Source organism: Schistocerca serialis, chromosome 2 (genome assembly GCF_023864345.2).
Source record: "Schistocerca serialis cubense isolate TAMUIC-IGC-003099 chromosome 2, iqSchSeri2.2, whole genome shotgun sequence".
NCBI lineage: Eukaryota > Metazoa > Arthropoda > Insecta > Orthoptera > Acrididae > Schistocerca > Schistocerca serialis.
Window position 1 is genome coordinate 953046842 of NC_064639.1, and position 21917 is coordinate 953068758.

Genomic DNA, 21917 nt, shown 5'->3' on the forward strand with positions numbered 1-21917 from the left:
TTACCGAAATGCCGCGCAAACGCTTCCGCATGAAACTATACAGCCTGCACTTGATCGACGCACTCACTTCAGGAGAGAATGCTGAACAATCTGTCTTCTGTTCGAGATGATGGCAGGAATGGACAGTGACAACGACCCGTCAAAGAGGTTTTTAATGGTGAACAAGTTCGTTTTGGGGAATAGAAAATCTCAATCTCTCCATCGAAGATGAACGAGATTCACCAAAGGTCAATGCAGCTTGTAGACACGTGGTTGGCGATGGCGACGTATGGAAGTTTGGGTCTGGCAATGGGTCGTGCTCAAATATCCTAATGGGTACAGTCTGGCTTTAGAAGTCGAGAAGAGCGGACGAGCGCTGTGTTTCCGCCTGCGATGCGCACAGCCTACCTTGCCTACCTTGCGGACTTCGACTCCGCTTGCTTGTGAGCAGGAACATGGCCTACCGCTTCAGGAAAGCAATACTTCGATTCACCTTTACCAATAAATATACGCGATCAAAAGCGCTGGAAGTAGAATGCTTCCTCCGTGATGAGTCAAAGGTACCACATCGGACATACTGGAGATACATCTTTCTGCTCTTAGTTCCGTTGTATCTGTCAAGGTCGTTGCCAATGCAGGGTGTGACAGGATTTTGAAATCTGCTCAAGATGGCCTCCAGTTCTGTCACGCTGAGGGAAACGTCGGCGAAGTCACGGTGGAGCATGCGGGCTTGGGCTTTCGAACCATACACGTGTTTTAGCTGCCTTTCGAGCTGCCGGCGGAAGATGTCATAACGACCTTCCGGCTCTGCGACATGGTTCACAGTCACAATGCAGAACGCTGGGTGCAGTTGGACACGTACCCCGTTTTGAACGGGCTTGCATCAGATCACAATTGATCGTCGTTGTCAGATGCCGTCCTATTCAAACATCAGTGGGCGTCGCGCGGTCGTTATGCACGACTATCAACCTAAGATCTGCTGTGGCGCAATGGCGCATCAGTCAAATGCCGCCCACTAAGACGCCAAGAGAGACTCGACTGGTACTGCTTGTCACCTATGTGGCGGCCCTCACTTCGCCACCCACCGGTCGGCGACCAACGGAGCCAATGTCACAAGTCACACGGCCATCTGAGGAGTCGTACGGAACGGAGGTGCCTGCATCCCTCCCTCCTCCTACCACGACGACGCCGCGCCGGACGCTTCAATTGAACTTTCAACACTCATCGTTCTTGGACGCATTCTGTGCCAGAAGCACCGGTCACCAAAGAAGTGCAAGTGGCGGCGCCGCTCGATCTCTGACTGGAATGCCTCGCCTCCCGTATGTGATTCAGTGACCGATCGTCCTGGTATATCTCTGTGATTTCTCAAGATAGTCAGGACGACGATGTTACTTTGGCAGACGGACCAGCAGTGGCAAGTGCGATGCCTGTGCAAACCTTGATCTGGAAAAACTCCACGGCACATGCCCGTTGGCTGTTCTGCCGCTGCCATCAGTGATGAATGACACATCTGAGACGCCGGCGTCATCGGTACGGAGAGACGATATCAAGGACGCACCGGACCGGGCACCTGTTATGGAGCATTAAACGCATGGCGGCAGCAGCATTGGATTCCAGGGACGCCCGGTGAGCGGCACAGCCGGCTGCCCCCATTCTGTTGCTTACCAGCATGATTCCCTCATGCGACAGGCCCCACCTTCAGACATACCGAGTGGCTACATCAACAACTTTTACTTCTGCGGGAAATGATGTGGGCTTCTGACATTGGCGTAGCGCTGCTTCAGGAGGTACACTTGGTCGCCATGCCGGATGTGGCCAGTTACTCCTCTCCTAGTGACGACCTTGGACGTGGAGTAGCTGCGTTTGTTCCAGAGGGCATGTCAGCTGAAGACGTCATGTATCTGCCATCCGCTAGGAGTATGCCTCTTGCCATGATGGGTACCTGCATTGTAAATGTGTATGCCCCATCTGGTTCTGGGCATAGAAGAGACAGAGCTGAGGAGATCATTCCCCTCTTTCTTGGCCTCTATGAACATCGTCTGCTTGGCGGCGGAGTTGTGTTTTACTTCTGAAGGACCCTCAACCACACTTCAGGAACTGTCCTTTGCTTTCAGCGACCTTGCCCTCAGTGACATATGGCGAGGATTTATGTCTCCCAGGGGTCTCGCCGGTGCTGTCCAATAGCAGAACGCTGAACCTTGACGTTCTCAGACCATTGTGTAAAAGTCAGCACCATCCTCCTCCTACGGCAGGTGGTGTGGCGCAGTCATGTGCCGTGGAAATTAAACATCACACACATTACCAGTTCTGACTGTCGGCAGCGTGTAGCGGATGTTTGGACAACGTGCGAAAGACAGCGTCCAACATATACGACAGCGATGGCTTGGTGGCTGCAATGTGCCAGGCCTGCGATATAGCGATTCTAGAGGCAGTTTTGCAGGAAGCGTCTGGATGAAACCGCCACACAACAGACTTCAACTTCACTGTGCTTCGTGACCTTGACACGACACCACCCTCTTCTGCCATTCAGATGGATCGCAACAGGATCAACGCTCACTTAGATGAGCTGACCTATCGCAGATTGCAGACAGTGTACGAGAGGACTCGCCATCAAGATATGGGTAGGGCAGGAAGACCCCTCAATCCATCATATCCTAATTGAAACACAGACGGCAACAATTAGCCTCGGAGCTCGTCACTTGTGGGGGGTATCGGACCAACAACCAGGCAGCTATCGTGGCTGGCTTTGTGGAAAACTTTCACCCCATCTACCGGTACTAGTAACATAAAGTTCATGATGTGGAGATCGTTTACTTACTTACACAATTTTGGGCATAAAAGCAGAAATCCTGATGGACGATATCACCGCTGATGACATCAAGGACGCGATAGCGAAGGGCACTCCAAATAAGTCGCCTGGCATGGATGGTCTCCCTGTGGAATTTTTAGGGGCTTTCCAAGATCTGGTGGCGCCAAGGCTGACTACAATGTTCCTCAGTTGTTGATGACAGCCGCCGCGGTTCCGCAGCCATTTTTCGAAAGCATTATCATCCAAATTCAAAAGCCATCGCAGGGGAATAAGTTGCCCATTACCACCCCATAACTTTACTCAGTGCCAGCTAGAAGACTTTAGCACGTATTTTGGTGACACACCATTGGGTCCTTCCAAGTATAATGTCCACAGAACAAACAACGTCATGTGGGCCCATCAGTGGCCAGACAGCCATTGGTGAATGCCAACATGTTACTGATGTAGTAGTTATGTTTAATCTCTGTGCAGCATTGGTGGCCGTCGACTTTGTCAGTACTTTTGATCAGGTGAAACATGGTAGCCTCTTTGTTTTCATGGAGTGGATGGGCTTACCTGTCCCCTTCATCAGTGCCTTAGGAGGTCTGTACACCAGCGTCCACTCCCTTGTCCAGGCTAACGGCCTTATCGCCAGACCAGTACTGACCCGCCGTTTCTAACATCAGGGATGCTCAGTATCGCTGATCCTCTATGCTGTCTCCCTGGAGCCACTTACTGCGAGTCTCATGACCCAGTTGTCAAGCTACACCTTGTAGCAATACACTCTCCACTCCCGTGCCTATGCAGATGACCTATTGCTGGTGGTATGGCCACAGAAAGAGAGCAGTTGTCTACTTGATCTGATCTCTACATACGAGGACATGATAGACAGTGCTTTGAGTGTTGCCAAATCTACAGCGTTGCCAGTCGGCTGCGGACTCACAAGAGACAAATTGGCACCTCTATCTTATGTACAGGGCTTTCGATACCTTGGCATTATCCTTACATCACCATCTGTCACACCACAGCGGTCAACTTCCGGTTCGCCTTCCAAGTCACACAACTGTTCGACAACACTGCCTCTGTCGCTTTGATGCTTTGCAACGTGTGGAATATCTGAGCGTGCATGCAGTTTCCAAGCTAGTACACATACCACAGGTCTTTTCGATTTCACCGCTGATTGGTCACAGCCTGGAGGCTGCGTTGGACTACTTCCTGACGTCTGGTAAAATTTTAAGGTCAAATATCACACAATCCCCCTCCCCCAGAAAACCAGGGGACTTGGACCCACCAGCATCCATTGCCATGCAGCAGCCTTATATCTTAATATCATTAACAAACAGTAGTCGGGCACAGGGAAATCACCCACATGACATCTCTTGGACATTTACATGCAAGCCTCCATTTCCTCGCAAGTGTTGATAGGACACTTGCATCTCTACTCACACATCTGTCTGTCTTTTTTGTTGACCTTAGATATATATGCACTTGCCTCTCATGTACGCCTCCACCTCCATGTCTAAAGGATTTTTACATTTAGTTGCTGAGTGGCATACCTTGCAACAACATTGAGATCAAGTATCCTTTAACGAGGCCGTCGACAGTGTGGCGCAAACTTTATCAGCCGTACCTATCAGCATCAGTCCAAGAGAGATGGTAACACGTCATCTGGGAAAATTCGCCAGTAACCAGCGTTTACATATGATTGATGTAATGGACAATCCTTTTGCTCCAGCTACCACTCGATGGACTATGATGCATATGACCTGACCTGCGCAGGTGCTCCTAAAATGTTGACTTTGGGGTGACAAAACGTCACCTGTTTCCTCTGTGCTCCTCCAGCTGTGGCCGAACTGTACGCTTTCATTCGCCTGGAGTGCATGTGTTTCCCTGCAGCCAAGACTCATGCAATAGCCTGGGTCAAGGGATGGACAGTCGCCTACCTTTATGGAGATGGGGACAAATTGTGGCTCGGTCTTTGGACCCTAATATAAAATGACCATGCGGTGATTGAATGAGGTCCATGCTACCGCACCTATTTCGCCAATTACCTCTGTGGGGTCTTGCGTGATCCCCAGCTCAACTGGAACGTGCCTGGAGGAGTGGGAAGCATGGGCCAAACACTTTGTCTTTTACATATCCCCACAAAAGAATCACAAAGAGTTAAATTTGGTCATTTTGGTGGCCATCTATGCGTCATCACACCACCTGCGCAGTGGAACTATCTTACATCCAGACATGTCTATAGGTGTTCCCAGACAGCCAAGTGGAGGTGAGGTGAGGCACCATCTTGTTGCAAGATATAATTGTTGGAGTCTCCTTGCAATTGAGCAGAATCCACAAACAAAGAATGCCAAGGTGGCATCTGAGTGTGACGATTTTTTCCATGAAAAAGAAACAGCATAAAATTTTATTCCTCGACACTGTGAATAAAACATTGACCTTTACAAGAAATAGATTCGCAGTTGCGAATATTGACAACCACCACTTGTGTAATGGAATGTCAAAAATGAAAATTTGTGCCGAACTGGAACTCTACTCTGGATTTCCCGCTTATTGCGAGCGGTCGCCTTACGTAATTTTTAAATCTTTTTTGTGGAACATGAGAGGGAAATATAACTTTATTTCCAAACAAACAATATACCATATCAGCAGATAACGTCAGAAAATACAACTGAGGAAAACTGACCGCTCCTCCCAAGCAGACGGAAGGTAGGGATGATGGGAAATGTATACAGGCAGGTCGCCTCCGTGGCGGGGTGGAGGGCGGAGTGGACAGGGGTCGACCCCAACACTACCAACCAACTGGATATCGACAAGAAAGGACTGTCTGGGAAGGAGATATTCACACTACTGGCCATTAAAATTACTACGCCAAGAAGAAATGCTGATGATAAATGGGTATTCATTGGACAAATACATTATACTAGAACTGACATGTGATCACGTTTTCACGCAATTTGGGTGCGTAGATCCTGAGAAAACAGTACCCGGAACCACCACCTCTGGCCGTAATAACGGCCTTGATATGCCTGGGCATTGAGTCAAACACAGCTTGGATCGTGTGTACAGGTACAGCTGCCCATGCAGCTTCAACACGATATCATAGTGGCGTATTGTGATGAGCCAGTTGCTCGGCCACCATTGGCCAGACGTTTTCAATTGGTGAGGGATCTGGAGAATGTGCTGGCCAGGCCAGCAGTCGAACATTTTCTGTATCCAGAAAGGCCCGTACAGGACCTGCAACATGCGGTCGTGCATTATCCTGCTGAAATGTAGGGTTTCGCAGGGATCGAATGAAGGGTAGAGCCACGGGTCGTAACACATCTGAAGTGTAACATCCACTGTTCAAAGTGCCTTCAGTGCGAACCAGAGGTGACCGAGACGTGTAACCAATGGCACCCGGTTATACGCCAGTATGGCGATGACGAATACACGCTTCCAATGTGCGTTCACCGCGATGTCGCCAAACACGGATGCGACCATCATGATGCTGTAAACAGAACCTGGATTATCCGAAAAAATGACGTTTTGCCATTCGTGCACCCAGGTTCGTCGTTGAGTACACCATCGCAGGCGCTCCTGTCTGTGATGCAGCGTCAAGGGTAACCGCAGCCATGGTCTCTGATCTAATAGTCCATGCTGCTGCAAACGTCGTCGAACTGTTCGTGCAGATGATTGTTGTCTTGCAAACGTCCCGATCTGTTGGCTCAGGGATCGAGACGTGGCTGCACGATCCGTTAAGCCATGCGGATAAGATGCCTGTCATCTCGAGTGCTAGTGATACGAGGCCGTTGGGATCCAGCACGGCGTTCGGTATTACCCTCCGGAACCCACCGATTCCATATTCTGCTAACAGTCATTGGATCTCGACCAACGTGAGCAGCAATGTTGCGATGCGACAAACAGCAATCGCGATAGGCTACAATCCGACCTTTATCAAAGTCGGTAACGTGATGGTACGCATTTCTGCTCCTTACACGGGGGAATCACAACAACGTTTCACCAGGCAACGCCGGTCAACTGCTGTTTGTGTATGAGAAATTGGTGGGAAACTTTCCTCATGTTAGCACGTAGTAGGTGTCGCCACCGGCGCCAACCTTGTGTGACTACTCTGAAAAGCTATTCATTTGCATATCACAGCATCTTCTTCCTGTCGGTTACATTTCGCGTCTGTAGCAAGTCATCATCACGGTGTAGCAATTTTAATGGCCAGTAGTGTATAAAGGAGATATTTACTTGTAACCACGAAATTTCATCATGTGACTCTGCAGCAGCAGGTAGGGGAGATGAGAGTAGAAAACATGGACAGTAAGGTATCAGGCGCTGCTGCGTCCGACAGGGGCTTGAAATAACGTTAGAGGGTGTCAGTAATGCACCTCGACAGCCGTGTGACTCGACAAGCACGTATGGAATATCCTGTAAGTTGAAAAAAAAGCTTCCAGAAATACTCTATTAACAGCACAAGATATGAAGCGAATTGGTTGTACCGTTCCGTTCATATGATTTTTTTTTATATCGCGAGGTTCGATCAATAATCAATGCAACACTTTTTTTTCGATGAGTTTCGATGGAAAAAATTCTTCGTGTGTTTTGGGACACCGTGGAATATTCCCACTTGAGCCCCTGTAGTTTCACGAAGGTCCGATAGTTGCTGGCATCTGTAGCGGAGGTGCGTTCGAAGTAGAGAGCTGTCATTTAGTTTATTCTGTCGGAAAACCAGAGCTTAGCAGCTACTCACAGGATATTGCAGAATGTCTGTGGAGACCTGACAGATAACAAGAGCACGGTGTGTCGTTGGGTGAAGCGTCTGTCATCATCTAAACAAGATCGCACAAACCTGTCTCGACTCCGGTGTTCCAGCCGGTCGCTTGCAACTGTGACTCCTGCACTGTTTGAACGTGCGGACACTCTCATTCGAAGTGATCGACAGAGCACAATCAAACAACTCTCTGCTCAACTGGATGTCTCTGTTGGTGGCGTTGACACATTCGTCCACCAGTTGGGATACTCAAAGGTGTGTGCCCGCCGGTATCCTCGCGGCCTAACATAAGACCATAAAGAGCAACGAAAGACCATCTCTGTGGAATTGCTTGAGCGTTTCGTAGCAATTAAACAGAGAACCGACTCGTGGAGATAACATCTTGGACCTACTGATAACAAACAGACCTGAACATTTCGACTCTGTAAGTGCAGAACAGGGAATCAGTGATCATAAGGCCGTTGCAGCATCCCTGAATATGGAAGTTAATAGGAATATAAAAAAAGGGAGGAAGGTTTATCTGTTTAGCAAGAGTAATAGAAGGCAGATTTCAGACTACCTAACAGATCAAAACGAAAATTTCTGTTCCGACACTGACAATGTTGAGTGTTTATGGAAAAAGTTCAAGGCAATCGTAAAATGCGTTTTAGACAAGTACATGCCGAGTAAAACTGTGAAGGACGGGAAAAACCCACCGTGGTACAACAACAAAGTTAGGAAACTACTGGGAAAGCAAAGAGAGCTTCACTCCAAGTTTAAACGCAGCCAAAACCTCTCAGACAAACAGAAGCTAAACGATGTCAAAGTTAGAGTAAGGAGGGCTATGCGTGAAGCGTTCAGTGAATTCGAAAGTAAAATTCTATGCACCGACTTGACAGAAAATCCTAGGAAGTTCTGGTCTTACGTTAAATCAGTAAGTGGCTCGAAACAGCATATCCAGACACTCCGGGATGATGATGGCATTGAAACAGAGGATGACACGCGTAAAGATGAAATACTAAACACCTTTTTCCAAAGCTGTTTCACAGAGGAAGATCGCACTGCAATTCCTTCTCTAAATCCTCGCACAAACGAAAAAATGGCTGACATCGAAATAAGTGTCCAAGGAATAGAAAAGCAACTGGAATCCCTCAACAGAGTAAAGTCCACTGGACATGACGGGATACCAGTTCGATTCTACACAGAGTACGCGAAAGAACTTGCCCCCCTTCTAACAGCCGTGTACCGCAAGTCTCTAGAGGAACGGAAGGTTCCAAATGATTGGAAAAGAGCACAGGTAGTCCCAGTCTTCAAGAAGGGTCGTCGAGTAGATGCGCAAAACTATAGACCTATATCTCTGACGTCGATCTGTTGTAGAATTTTAGAACATGTTTTTTGCTCGCGTATCATGTCGTTTTTGGAAAACCAGAATTTACTCTGTAGGAATCAACATGGATTCCGGAAACAGCGATCGTGTGAGACCCAGCTCGCTTTATTTGTTCATGAGACCCAGAAAATATTAGATACAGGCTCCCAGGTAGATGCTATTTTCCTTGACTTCCGGAAGGCATTCGATACAGTTCCGCAGTGTCGCCTGATAAACAAAGTAAGAGTCTACGGAATATCAGACCAGCTGTGTGGCTGGATTGAAGAGTTTTTAGCAAACAGAACACAGCATGTTGTTATCACAGGGGAGTGTTAGGGGACCATTGCTTTTCACAATATATATAAATGACCTAGTAGATAGTGTCGGAAGTTCCATGCGCCTTTTCGCGGAAGATGCTGTAGTATACAGAGAAGTTGCAGCATTAGAAAACTGCAGCGAAATGCAGGAAGATCTGCAGCGGATAGGCACTTGGTGCAGGGAGTGGCAACTGACCCTTAACATAGATAAATGTAATGCATTGCGAATACATAGAAAGAAGGATCCTTTACTGTATGATTATATGATAGCGGAACAAACACTGGTAGCAGTTACTTCTGTAAAATATCTGGGAGTATGCGTGCGGAACGATTTGAAGTGAAATGATCACATAAAATTAATTGTTGGTAAGGCGGGTACCAGGTTCAGATTCATTGGTAGAGTCCTCAGAAAATGTAGTCCATCAACAAAGGAGGTGGCTTACAAAACACTCGTTCGACCTATACTTGAGTATTGCTCATCAGTGTGGGATCCGTACCAGATCGGGTTGACGGAGGAGATAGAGAAGATCCAAAGAAGACCGGCGCGTTTCGTCACAGGGTTATTTGGTAACCGTGATAGCGTTACGGAGATGTTTAGCAAACTCAAGTGGCAGACTCTGCAAGAGAGGCGCTCTGCATCGCAGTGTAGCTTGCTCGCCAGGTTTCGAGAGGTTGCGTTTCTGGATGAGGTATCGAATATATTGCTTCCCCCTACTTATACCTCCTGAGGAGATCACGAATGTAAAATTAGAGAGATTCGTGCGCGCACGGAGGCTTTCAGACAGCCGTCCTTCCCGCGAACCATACGCGACTGGAAAAGAAAAGGGAGGTAATGACAGTGGCACGTAAAGTGCCCTCCGCCACACACCGTTGGGTGGTTTGCGGAGTATAAATGTAGATGTAGATGTGGTCGTGCCAATTTTTGTCGTACATCATCACAGGTGATGAAACATGGGTCCATCACTTCGAACCGGAAACAAAATGCCAATCCATGGAGTGTCGCCTCATCACCTCTCCACCGAAAAAAAATGTCAAAGCTGCACCTCAGCCATTAAAATCATGGCGGCTGTGTGCTGGGACTCCGAAGGGGTTACTCTGTTTGACCTCTTTCCACACGGTGAAACGATCAACTCTTGAGTGTACTGTGCTACCCAGAGGAAATTGAAGAAACGATTTCAGCGTGTTCGTCGCCACAAAAATGTAAACTCGGGACTCCCGAGTTCGAGTCTCGGTCGGGCACACAGTTTTAATCTGCCAGGAAGTTTCATATCAGCGCACACTCCGCTGCAGAGTGAAAATCTCATTCTGGAAACATCCTCCAGGCTGTGGCTAAGCCATGTCTCCGCAGTATCCTTTCTCTCAGGAGTGCTAGTGCTGCAGGGTTCGCAGGAGAGTTTCTGTAAAGTTTGGAAGGTAGGAGACGAGATACTGGCAGAAGTAAAGCTGTGAGTACCGGGCGTGAGTCGTGCTTCGGTAGCTCAGATGGTAGAGCACTTGCCCGCGAAAGGCAAAGATCCAGAGTTCGAGTCTCGGTCGGGCACACAGTTTTAATCTGCCAGGAAGTTTCCTCTGACGAACTCTTAAGTGTTATTTACAGAATAATTATGTAGATTTATCTCACAATAATCACACTTAGCGCCTCGTCTACTGTATTCTGCTGACCCTGAAGTTTTGGGGTACCATATGTATAGTGATATTTGTAATGTGGTAATCGTTCTGTGATTCTGAAGGCAAGGTGCGTCAAAACCCACGATTTCCACTGGCCTGGTCCTCTGCAGACTTACTCGCCGACGTCGTGGCCCTCCCCTTCCTCCTGCTCTCTGTCCTCCTCCGGCAAGGTGGGCGGGAGAGAGCGTTTCCGCTCCCTCAGAATCTCCTCCGTCAGCTTCTCCAGGTCTTGGGCTTCCCGCTTTTGGCGCCGTAATTCGTAATACCAGATGTCGTACAGCACGCACGCCTCGAAAATGTAGAGGAGCGCGTTTGCAAAGCACGCCAGCGCGATGTTGGAACACAGTTTGAAGAACGGATACTTGGCCTTCTCCTCTGGGGGCAGCAGCATCACCTTCTCGTCGATCATTGGGTAGTGCATGGACAGCGTGCCGCACACGAAAAAGCACACTCCTCCCATGAATCCGAAAAACAGGTCCTGAAACAGTCGAAAGAGGGCAGAGGCTGACGGGTGTGAGTACTAGCGAACCACCAGCTCCACAAGTCATTGTTGCCAATTAGTAATGCGAAATAACTAAATAATCAATAAACTACTAGTAGTAGCCGATCTGGAGGAATGTCAGAATGGCGGAACAAGCCCAGCCAGACTCACTCTACGACGCACCTTAGAAAACAGGTTGAAGAATAAGAAACTTCACATTTATAGCGTTAGAATAATTTTGAAAAAGCATCGCCAATATTAAAGTTTAGACATTCTGAAGTCGTAGACATTAAATTGTAATAAGAGAAAGCTTTTCTACAACTTTTAAATAAACCAGATTGCAGTTATAAGAGTCCATGAATTTTCACTTACAAGGGCATGCCGGAAAGTAATGCCTCCGAATTTTTTGTGTGAAAACTGTTCAAGCTTTTTTAAAGAAAACTAATTTTATTAACGTTCTACTTCTCTATCCTTCATGTCTACATTTTTGCACTGAAGCTCCAAAGAAACTGGTATGGGCATGTGTATTCAAATACAGAGATATGTAAACAGGCAGAACACTGCGCTGCGGTCGGCAACGCCTATATAAGACAACAAGTGTCTGGCGCAGTTGTTAGATCGGTTACTGCTGCTAGAATGGCAGGTTATCAAGATTTAAGTGAGTTTGAATATGGTGTTACAGTCGGCGCACGAGCGATGGGACACAGCATCTCCAGAGTAGCGATGAAATGAGTGTACCGTGAATATCAGGAATCCGGTAAAACATCAAATCTCCGACACCGCTGGGGCCGGAAAAAGATCCTGCAAGAACGGGATCAACGACGACTGAAGAGAATTATTCAACGTGACAGAAGTAGAACTCTTCCCCAAATTGCTGCAGAGTTCAGTACTGAGCCATCAACAAGTGTCAGTGGCTTTCGGAGCAGAAGGCCCACTCGTGTACCCTTTATGACTGCGCGATACGAAGCTTTACACTTCGCCTGGACTGCTGATGACGGAAACATGTTGCCTGGTCGTCTCGTTTCAAATTATATCGAGCGGATGGACGTGTACGAATATGGAGAGGCAACCTCGTGAATCCATGGACCCTGTACGTCATCAGGGGACTGTTCAAGGTGGTGGGGGCTCTATAAATGGTGTAGGACGTGTGCAGTTGTAGTTATATGGGACCCCTGATAGTCTAGATACGACTCTGAAAAGTGACACGTACGTAAACTTCCTATCTGATCACCTGCATCCATTCATGTCCATTGTGCATCCCGACGAACTGGGGCAATTCTAGCATGACACGCCACACGTCCAGAATTGCTACACAGTGGCTCCAGTAACACTCTTCTGAATTTAATCACTTCCGCACTTCCGCTGGCCACCAAACTCTCCAGATATGAACATTATTGAGCATATCTGGGATGCCTGGCAACCTGGTGTTCAGAAGAGTTCTAGACTCAATCGTACCCTTACGGATTTGTGGACAGCCCTGCCGTATTCATGGTGCCAGTTCCCTCCAGCACTACTTCAGACATTAGCCGAGTCCATACCACGTCATTTGCGGCACTTCTGCGTGCTCGCTGTGGCCCTACACGATATTAGGTAGGTGTGCCAGTTTCTTCGGCTCCTCAGTGTCTTTTTTAACATAGTAACAATGGCGACGAACACATTTCTCCCAATGAGAGACTAGTTTGTTGATATCGTCACTGTCGGCCGCTGTGGCCGCTGTGACGGAGTCGCAACCTCACTTCTGCTTGCACTCCTTCATTACTATCAAAACTAAGTCCCAGTAGGTGTTTTTCAAGTTTTGGAATTTGAGGATAAACGGGTGGAGTCAAATGGTTCAAATGGCTCTGAGCACTATGCGACTTAACTTCTGAGGTCATCAGTCCCCTAGAACTTAGAACTACTTAAACCTAAGTAACATAAGGACATCACACACATCCATGCCCGAGGCAGGATTCGAACCTGTGACCGTAGCGGTCGCTCGGTTCCAGACTGTAGCACCTAGGACCGCACGGCCACTCCGGCCGGCCGGGTGGAGTCAAGTTGGGTTTGTTCCCAGGACGGTCGGTGAGAGGGAACCTAAGGTGTCGGACTGGTCCGGACGTTGCAGCGCTCGTGAGTAGTCTGGCACTGACACGCTGAGGAGATGGTGCTCATGTGTGAACGAAGTTTACTAGATTAGAAACTAGATTACAGAATACTGTTTCTCACACAGTGACAGTTACGTTACACATGACCATGTTACACCCAATTATTCGGAACCCTCTAGCGGTACAGGATTGCAAGTCGCATTGGCGAAGGGGGGAAGACCATCGAGTAATACCTCAACCGATATTGAAAACGAAATAAAAAATTCAGAGTTATTACTTTTCAGCACCCTCTCGTATAACAAAGGAGTTATAATCCATCTTTCCCTTCCTGTCATTCGTGCGGACACTATGCCACATTCGCAGGTGAACAAGATTGCTGTTCTTTTGTTTGCACGACAAACTGGGTATATCCTCTAACTTAAGTTCATCTCTGACAATCTAGAAGAGCACCGTCGCTGCACATAATCGAAAAAGCTCTTACACTTCTCAATGGTGTACCTCGCTGTACCTACCAAGCAAGGTGGCACAGTGATTAGAACAATGGGCTCGATTTCGTGAGGACGATGGTCCAAATCTCCGTCTGCCCATCAGGATTTAAGTTTTTCGTAATTTCCCTAAGTCGCTCCTGGCGAAAACAGCGATGCTTCATTTGATAAAGGTCACGGCCAATTGCATTCCTATACTTTCACAATCTGAGCTTGTGCTCCGTCTTTAATGACTACACTGTTGACAGGACGTTAAATTCTAACCTTCCTTCCTTCGTCACTGCTGTTCAAGAAACATTTGTTTCGTGTAGTTAATTTAGATGTCCACTAACATGGTAAAATTTTTTGCTTTGTGGTGTTCTCCCATATTATTTGTCGACCAGCTTTTAATTTCAAGTGTGTTTGATATTACCGGGTACTATGTCTGCTTGATACATTTTAACAATCTATTACTATTCGTAGGTGTTGACTGTAACCAAAATATGTCTGTGTGCTCCTTTTATTTTTATTATTCTTTCCATTACACAAACAATGTCTGCTTTATATTTGTATTTTAACTCTGTTACTCCTGTATGTATTTCCGACTTACTTGAAAATTACTGCACAGCCGAAACTGTGCTCTAGCACCGCAGCCGAAAATAAAAGGATGTTGTAATACAACTTCGTTTGGTGCTCAGTGACAAACACATCAATAAAACAACGGCTGTGACATTGAATTTTAGTATTCTTATATTAGAAGCTTCACTGTCCTAGTCTTTACAGAACAAACGTCCATTCGACGGGGATCGGTAGGAGGAGGAATACTAAGCACCTAAAGGGACATTCTGTACATTTAAGGAAAGATGCAGCAATTTGGAGTGTTTTAAGCTTACAGTGAGGTGAGCATGAATTCTTCGTTTTGAATATTAAATAAATGTGTTTTGTGTTATTTTAATATTACAAGAATAGACTGTATTGAAAGGAGCAAAACTAATGAGTAATACAGGTATATTCTATCTGGCGGAATATGTTTGTATTATGACGTCACATGACCTAGGTCATTGAGCAGTCATCCTCCTCATCACTGACGTCATCAGTTATGAGCCCAATGGGAAGCCATGCCACCTGCCCATACCCCTCCCCTCTCTTTATCTCCAGCGAATCATAGCGTAGTACTAAAAACCCAAGACAAAAAAAATCCAACTGTGTCCGAGGAAAAAATTAAAAATTCCCTCCCTGCCTGCTGTCTCCAATCAGTGACCTGTGCAGTATCCCTTATCTCCAGCCAATTAGAGTGCATAAATATCCAAGATCGCGGAAATAGCCCAATTTTGTAAATGGAAAATGAAAATTTGATTCCCCCATATCTCCAGCCAACCGTAATGCAATATTAAAACTCCAAGTTGATGGAAATAGACAAACTGTATGAGTTATACCCCAAAACCTTTCCTCTTTCCAACCAACCATAACATAGTATCCAAATTACGTTGGAAAACGGTCTCAAATTACATTATTTCGGGGTGTACACTTCCCAATTTCCAACCAGTCAAATTGTAGTATTTAAGACAGTGCCGATACGTAGAAAAAAGTACATGACCATTAGATTATAAAGTCAAAGATAGTCGTTATTTTTGAAAGACATTTACCATTGGCGTAAAAATAGCATCAAATTACATTAAATATACATACACACAAATATATTGGACACAATATTAAAATGACTGCAAGGGCAAAGATGTTTTGCTTTCATAAAATGGCGCTCACACATTACATAGCGTTCCACCTCTCTCTCTCTCCTCTCCTGCAATCAGAGCCTAGTATTAAAATAAGAAGGCCGATTACATTGTAGCCCCATCTGAGCTGTGAGCTCAAAAGTATCTGAACGACTTGAATTATTTATGAAAAAATAAGTAACACACATCTTCCTCCCCCAATCAATGTAGCTCCTTCTGAGTTGCCTTTAAAAAGTACCTTAAATATTTATTAGGAAATATATTACGTTATCTGAATTGCCTAAAATAACGAAAATAACGAATATATTTCCTTTACTGACTTTCAAGAAATCATTTTTGGACTGGCTCACCAGCCACATCGTTAAATTTCATTTAAAGCTATATAACTATCATTCGATACAAATGTTGGAACGAGTATATAACATATCGTCTATAAATAATTAAAAACCCATATTTAGTTATAAAATATAAATAACAAATTAAGAATGTGTAGTTCTCGAAGACAAGTTTTACATTAAATACCAGTCCGTGAACACTGAAAACTCTTATTTTACATCCCAATTGCTTAATGTCATCAACAGCATCATAAGTTGTTTTCACTATCACCAACAGGCGTCTGCCCAGGTGAAAAAGTTCTACTTCGATCTACGGACCATACTTGATTTAAGACACAAAACTACCGCAAGTTAATTATTTTCCACATCTACAATGCGACAATATCTAAACCACCTCAAAAACACATCAGAAATCCATAAAGTGTGATGCTTACATCGATGATCACAGTGTTTCTTCTTCATACAGTTGTTTTCCACACATATCCATCATGATTGTGACCTCTAAAGTATTTGTTAGGAGAGGGGAGGGTGATAGGGAAAATAATGTACCACTAGAAAACTATAATCATTAAAGATTATTACAAATTACTGAGACTTATCTAAGGCTAGGTAAGAGAAAAATGTTGTAATATGTAAATTAATTACTCTGCATGATGCTAGTCAAATAGTCACAATATTCTGAAATGGGTAAGAAAGTATAGTGTTTATGTTGCAAAGGATCTAAATATCTGAAGTGTATTCAAATTGCACAAAAAATGTGATGCTTAAACGGTTTATCACACCGTGGTTGGATCACATTATCTTCCACACACATCCATCATTATGGTGAACTCTAAGTATTTGTCATGGGAGAGGAGAGTAAACATAATGCAGCACTTTTTTTTTGGTCATCAGTCTACTGACTGGTTTGATGCGGCCCGCCACGAATTCCTTTCCTGTGCTAACCTCTTCATCTCAGAGTAGCACTTGCAACCCACGTCCTCAATTATTTGCTTGACGTATTCCAATCTCTGCCTTCCTCTACAGTTTTTGCCCTCTACAGCTCCCTCTAGTACCATGGAAGTCATTCCCTCATGTCTTACAGATGTCCTATCATCCTGTCCCTTCTCCTTATCAGTGTTTTCCACATATTCCTTTCCTCTCCGATTCTGCGTAGAACCTCCTCATTCCTTACCTTATCAGTCCACCTAATTTTCAACATTCGTCTATAGCACCACATCTCAAATGCTTCGATTCTCTTCTGTTCCGGTTTTCCCACAGTCCATGTTTCACTACCATACAATGCTGTACTCCAGACGTACATCCTCAGAAATTTCTTCCTCAAATTAAGGCCGGTATTTGATATTAGTAGACTTCTCTTGGCCAGAAATGCCTTTTTTGCCATAGCGAGTCTGCTTTTGATGTCCTCCTTGCTCCGTCCGTCATTGATTATTTTACTGCCTAGGTAGCAGAATTCCTTAACTTCATTGACTTCGTGACCGTCAATCCTGATGTTAAGTTTCTCGCTGTTCTCATTTCTACTACTTCTCATTACCTTCGTCTTTCTACGATTTACTCTCAAACCATACTGTGTACTCATTAGACTGTTCATTCCGCTCAGCAGATCATTTAATTCTTCTTCACTTTCACTCAGGATAGCAATGTCATCAGCGAATCGTATCATTGATATCCTTTCACCTCGTATTTTAATTCCACTCCTGAACCTTTCTTTTATTTCCATCATTGCTTCCTCGATGTACAGATTGAAGAGTAGGGGCGAAAGGCTACAGCCTTGTCTTACACCCTTCTTAATACGAGCACTTCATTCTTGATCGTCCACTCTTATTATTCCCTCTTGGTTGTTGTACGTATTGTATATGACCCGTCTCTCCCTATAGCTTACCCCTACTTTTTTCAGAATCTCGAACAGCTTGCACCATCTTATATTGTCGAACGCTTTTTCCAGGTCGACAAATCCTATGAAAGTGTCTTGATTTTTCTTTAGCCTTGCTTCCATTATTAGCCGTAACGTCAGAATTGCCTCTCTCGTCCCTTTACTTTTCCTAAAGCCAAATTGATCGTCACCTAGCGCATTCTCAATTCTCTTTTCCATTCTTCTGTATATTATTCTTGTAAGGAGCTTCGATGCATGAGCTGTTAAGCTGATTGTGCGATAATTCAGCAGCACTAGAAAAATATAATCAATAACACTTGCTGCAACTGATCAAAACATAGTTGAGGTTAAGCAGAAGACAAATGTTGTGAGCCTCAAATTAATTATTTTACCTCAGTTATGATAGTTGTAAAAATTATCACACTCTTCTAAAATACTTCGTGAAATGTAACGTTCACAACGCAAAAGTATTCAGTCTGATAATGTGTGTACTGTTAACGCTAATTTTTTAAAATCAGTTTTAGGAGGGGGTCAAGTTAATATTACAAGAGAAAAAACAATCAGTGCCAAGTATTACAAAGAAACTGTCGTTGCCTTCAGAACTTAGACCAGCCGAAATAAAACAAAAAACTGCGATCAGCTAGACCAACATCTAATAAAAGTACCGCACGACAATAATTTTTTTAGTGAAGAAATAAGACTTCCCATTCGATGAAGGAATAAGCTATTTTATTACGATATATGACCGCCACTCGTGGTCTCGCGGTAGCGTTCTCGCTTCCCAAAGACGGGGTTCCGGGTTCGATTTCGGAGGGGTCACAGATGGCTGGGTGTTGTTGTGTCGTCTTCATCATCATCATTCATTCCCATTACGGTCGGAGGAAGGCAACGGCAAACCACCTCCATTAGGACCTTGCCTAGTACGGCGATGCGGGTCTCTAGCATCATTCCGCTACACTCTGTCAAGAAGCATGGGACTTCATTTCCATTACGATATATCATTTAAATTGAAGAACAACATGGATTGTTTATACACATAGCGATGAGAGATAACCAAATACAGCAACAGTGAGAGGTAGCATCTCCAAAGACAATGTCAGTGTCGATATCATGAAAAAAAATATTTATCAGTTATGGTATTATATGTGAGATTTCTCACACTTTGCAAGAACAATGAAGCTTCAGATTAAATATTTCAGAACCTAAATTGTCATTATTAATTACTAAACTGTGTCGTACTATATGTAAGATCTGTATGAAAATTCGAGCAAAATAAAATTGCATTATATTTCGTAAGACTTATCAAACTCTGCAAGCACTATGAAATTTCAATTTTTTTACATGCTAATAAGAACTTTAGGTCAAGCAGCACTCCAGCACCCTTCGGAGTCAAGCAAGTGATTTGTAACTAAGTCTGCGACTATAAAATTAATGAATTACATTATTTTAATAAAAGTGATCTATTTTTCAGAGTTAACGAAGTATAATAACGTATATTAACAATGCATTTCATATGCATAATCTGTTGATAGCGAATTTATTATGACAAATAAGTTCTTTGCGTAGATAAAACAGAATTGTGACATACAATACACGAGGAAAGGGAAGTGCACATTTGAAGGAGATGATGCGGTATCTGCAAGGAAAGAACAGCACTCCCTTTCTTTTATTGGAAGCGAAGTTTATACGGCCAACCATTGTCAAAGGTATCAACATTTTATGGTTAAAGTTACATGTTTCCGTCATCCTAGTTAGCACCACTGCCTTTAGTGCTGAACAACACAGACTTCATCCCCTGTACATCATCCGAGTTTTCTGATGCAGAGAGGTGTGCAACCCCTTTACACAAGGTAGGGAGATCTGGAACATACACTCCTGGAAATTGAAATAAGAACACCGTGAATTCATTGTCCGAGGAAGGGGAAACTTTATTGACACATTCCTGGGGTCAGATACATCACATGATCACACTGACAGAACCACAGGCACATAAACACAGGCAATAGAGCATGCACAATGTCGGCACTAGTACAGTGTATATCCACCTTTCGCAGCAATGCATGCTGCTATTCTCCCATGGAGACGATCGTAGAGATGCTGGATGTAGTCCTGTGGAACGGCTTGCCATGCCATTTCCACCTGGCGCCTCAGTTGGACCAGCGTTCGTGCTGGACGTGCAGACCGCGTGAGACGACGCTTCATCCAGTCCCAAACATGCTCAATGGGGGACAGATCCGGAGATCTTGCTGGCCAGGGTAGTTGACTTACACCTTCTAGAGCACGTTGGGTGGCACGGGATACATGCGGACGTGCATTGTCCTGTTGGAACAGCAAATTCCCTTGCCGGTCTAGGAATGGTAGAACGATGGGTTCGATGACGGTTTGGATGCACCGTGCACTATTCAGTGTCCCCTCGACGATCACCAGTGGTGTACGGCCAGTGTAGGAGATCGCTCCCCACACCATGATGCCGGGTGTTGGCCCTGTGTGCCTCGGTCGTATGCAGTCCTGATTGTGGCGCTCACCTGCACGGCGCCAAACACGCATACGACCATCATTGGCACCAAGGCAGAAGCGACTCTCATCGCTGAAGACGACACGTCTCCATTCGTCCCTCCATTCACGCCTGTCGCGACACCACTGGAGGCGGGCTGCACGATGTTGGGGCGTGAGCGGAAGACGGCCTAACGGTGTGCGGGACCGTAGCCCGGCTTCATGGAGACGGTTGCGAATGGTCCTCGCCGATACCCCAGGAGCAACAGTGTCCCTAATTTGCTGGGAAGTGGCGGTGCGGTCCCCTACGGCACTGCGTAGGATCCTACGGTCTTGGCGTGCATCCGTGCGTCGCTGCGGTCCGGTCCCAGGTCGACGGGCACGTGCACCTTCCGCCGACCACTGGCGACAACATCGATGTACTGTGGAGACCTCACGCCCCACGTGTTGAGCAATTCGGCGGTACGTCCACCCGGCCTCCCGCATGCCCACTATACGCCCTCGCTCAAAGTCCGTCAACTGCACATACGGTTCACGTCCACGCTGTCGCGGCATGCTACCAGTGTTAAAGACTGCGATGGAGCTCCGTATGCCACGGCAAACTGGCTGACACTGACGGCGGCGGTGCACAAATGCTGCGCAGCTAGCGCCATTCGACGGCCAACACCGCGGTTCCTGGTGTGTCCACTGTGCCGTGCGTGTGATCATTGCTTGTACAGCCCTCTCGCAGTGTCCGGAGCAAGTATGGTGGGTCTGACACACCGGTGTCAATGTGTTCTTTTTTCCATTTCCAGGAGTGTAGTTGCATAGGACTTCACGATATTTACAGCTGTCAACAAAAATTTTGAGGCAATTTTATACTGTTTGACAGGCCATTATGAAACACTTTTGGGCAATTTGATGGCGTTTGAGGGATAATTTCATAAAATTTTGGGGGAGGATGATACAGTTTCAGGGGTAATCTGATACACTTTAGAGTAATTCAATACACGTTTGGAGCAAGTTGATAGACTTTTAGAGTAAACTGCTGATACAATGGCATGAAATCAAGATTTGAGTGAGTTTGAAAGTGGTATTACAGTCGGCGACGAACGATGGGACATAACATTTCCGATGTAGCGATGAAGTAGGAATTTTCCCGTACGGCCATTTCACAGCTCTACCGTGAATATCAGGTATCCGGTAAAACATCAAATCTCCGACATCAGTGCGCCCAGGAAAAGATCCTGCAAGAACAGAACCAACGACGATTGAAGAGAGTCGTTCAATGTAACAGAACTGCAACCCTTCCGCAAATTGCTGTAGATTTCAGTGCTGAGCCGTCAACAAGTGTCAGTGTGCAAATCATTTAACGAAACATTATCGATATGGGCTTCTAGAGCCGAAGGCCCACTCGTGTACCCTTAGTGACTGCACGACAGAAAGCTGAAAGCCTCGCCTGGGCCCATCAACACCGACATTGGACTGTTGATGACTGTAAACATGTTTCCTGGTCGGACGAGTCTCGTGTCAAACTGTGTCGAGCGGATGGACGTGTATGGATACGGACCCTGCATGTCAGCAGGAGACTGTTCAAGCTGATGGAGGCTCTGTAA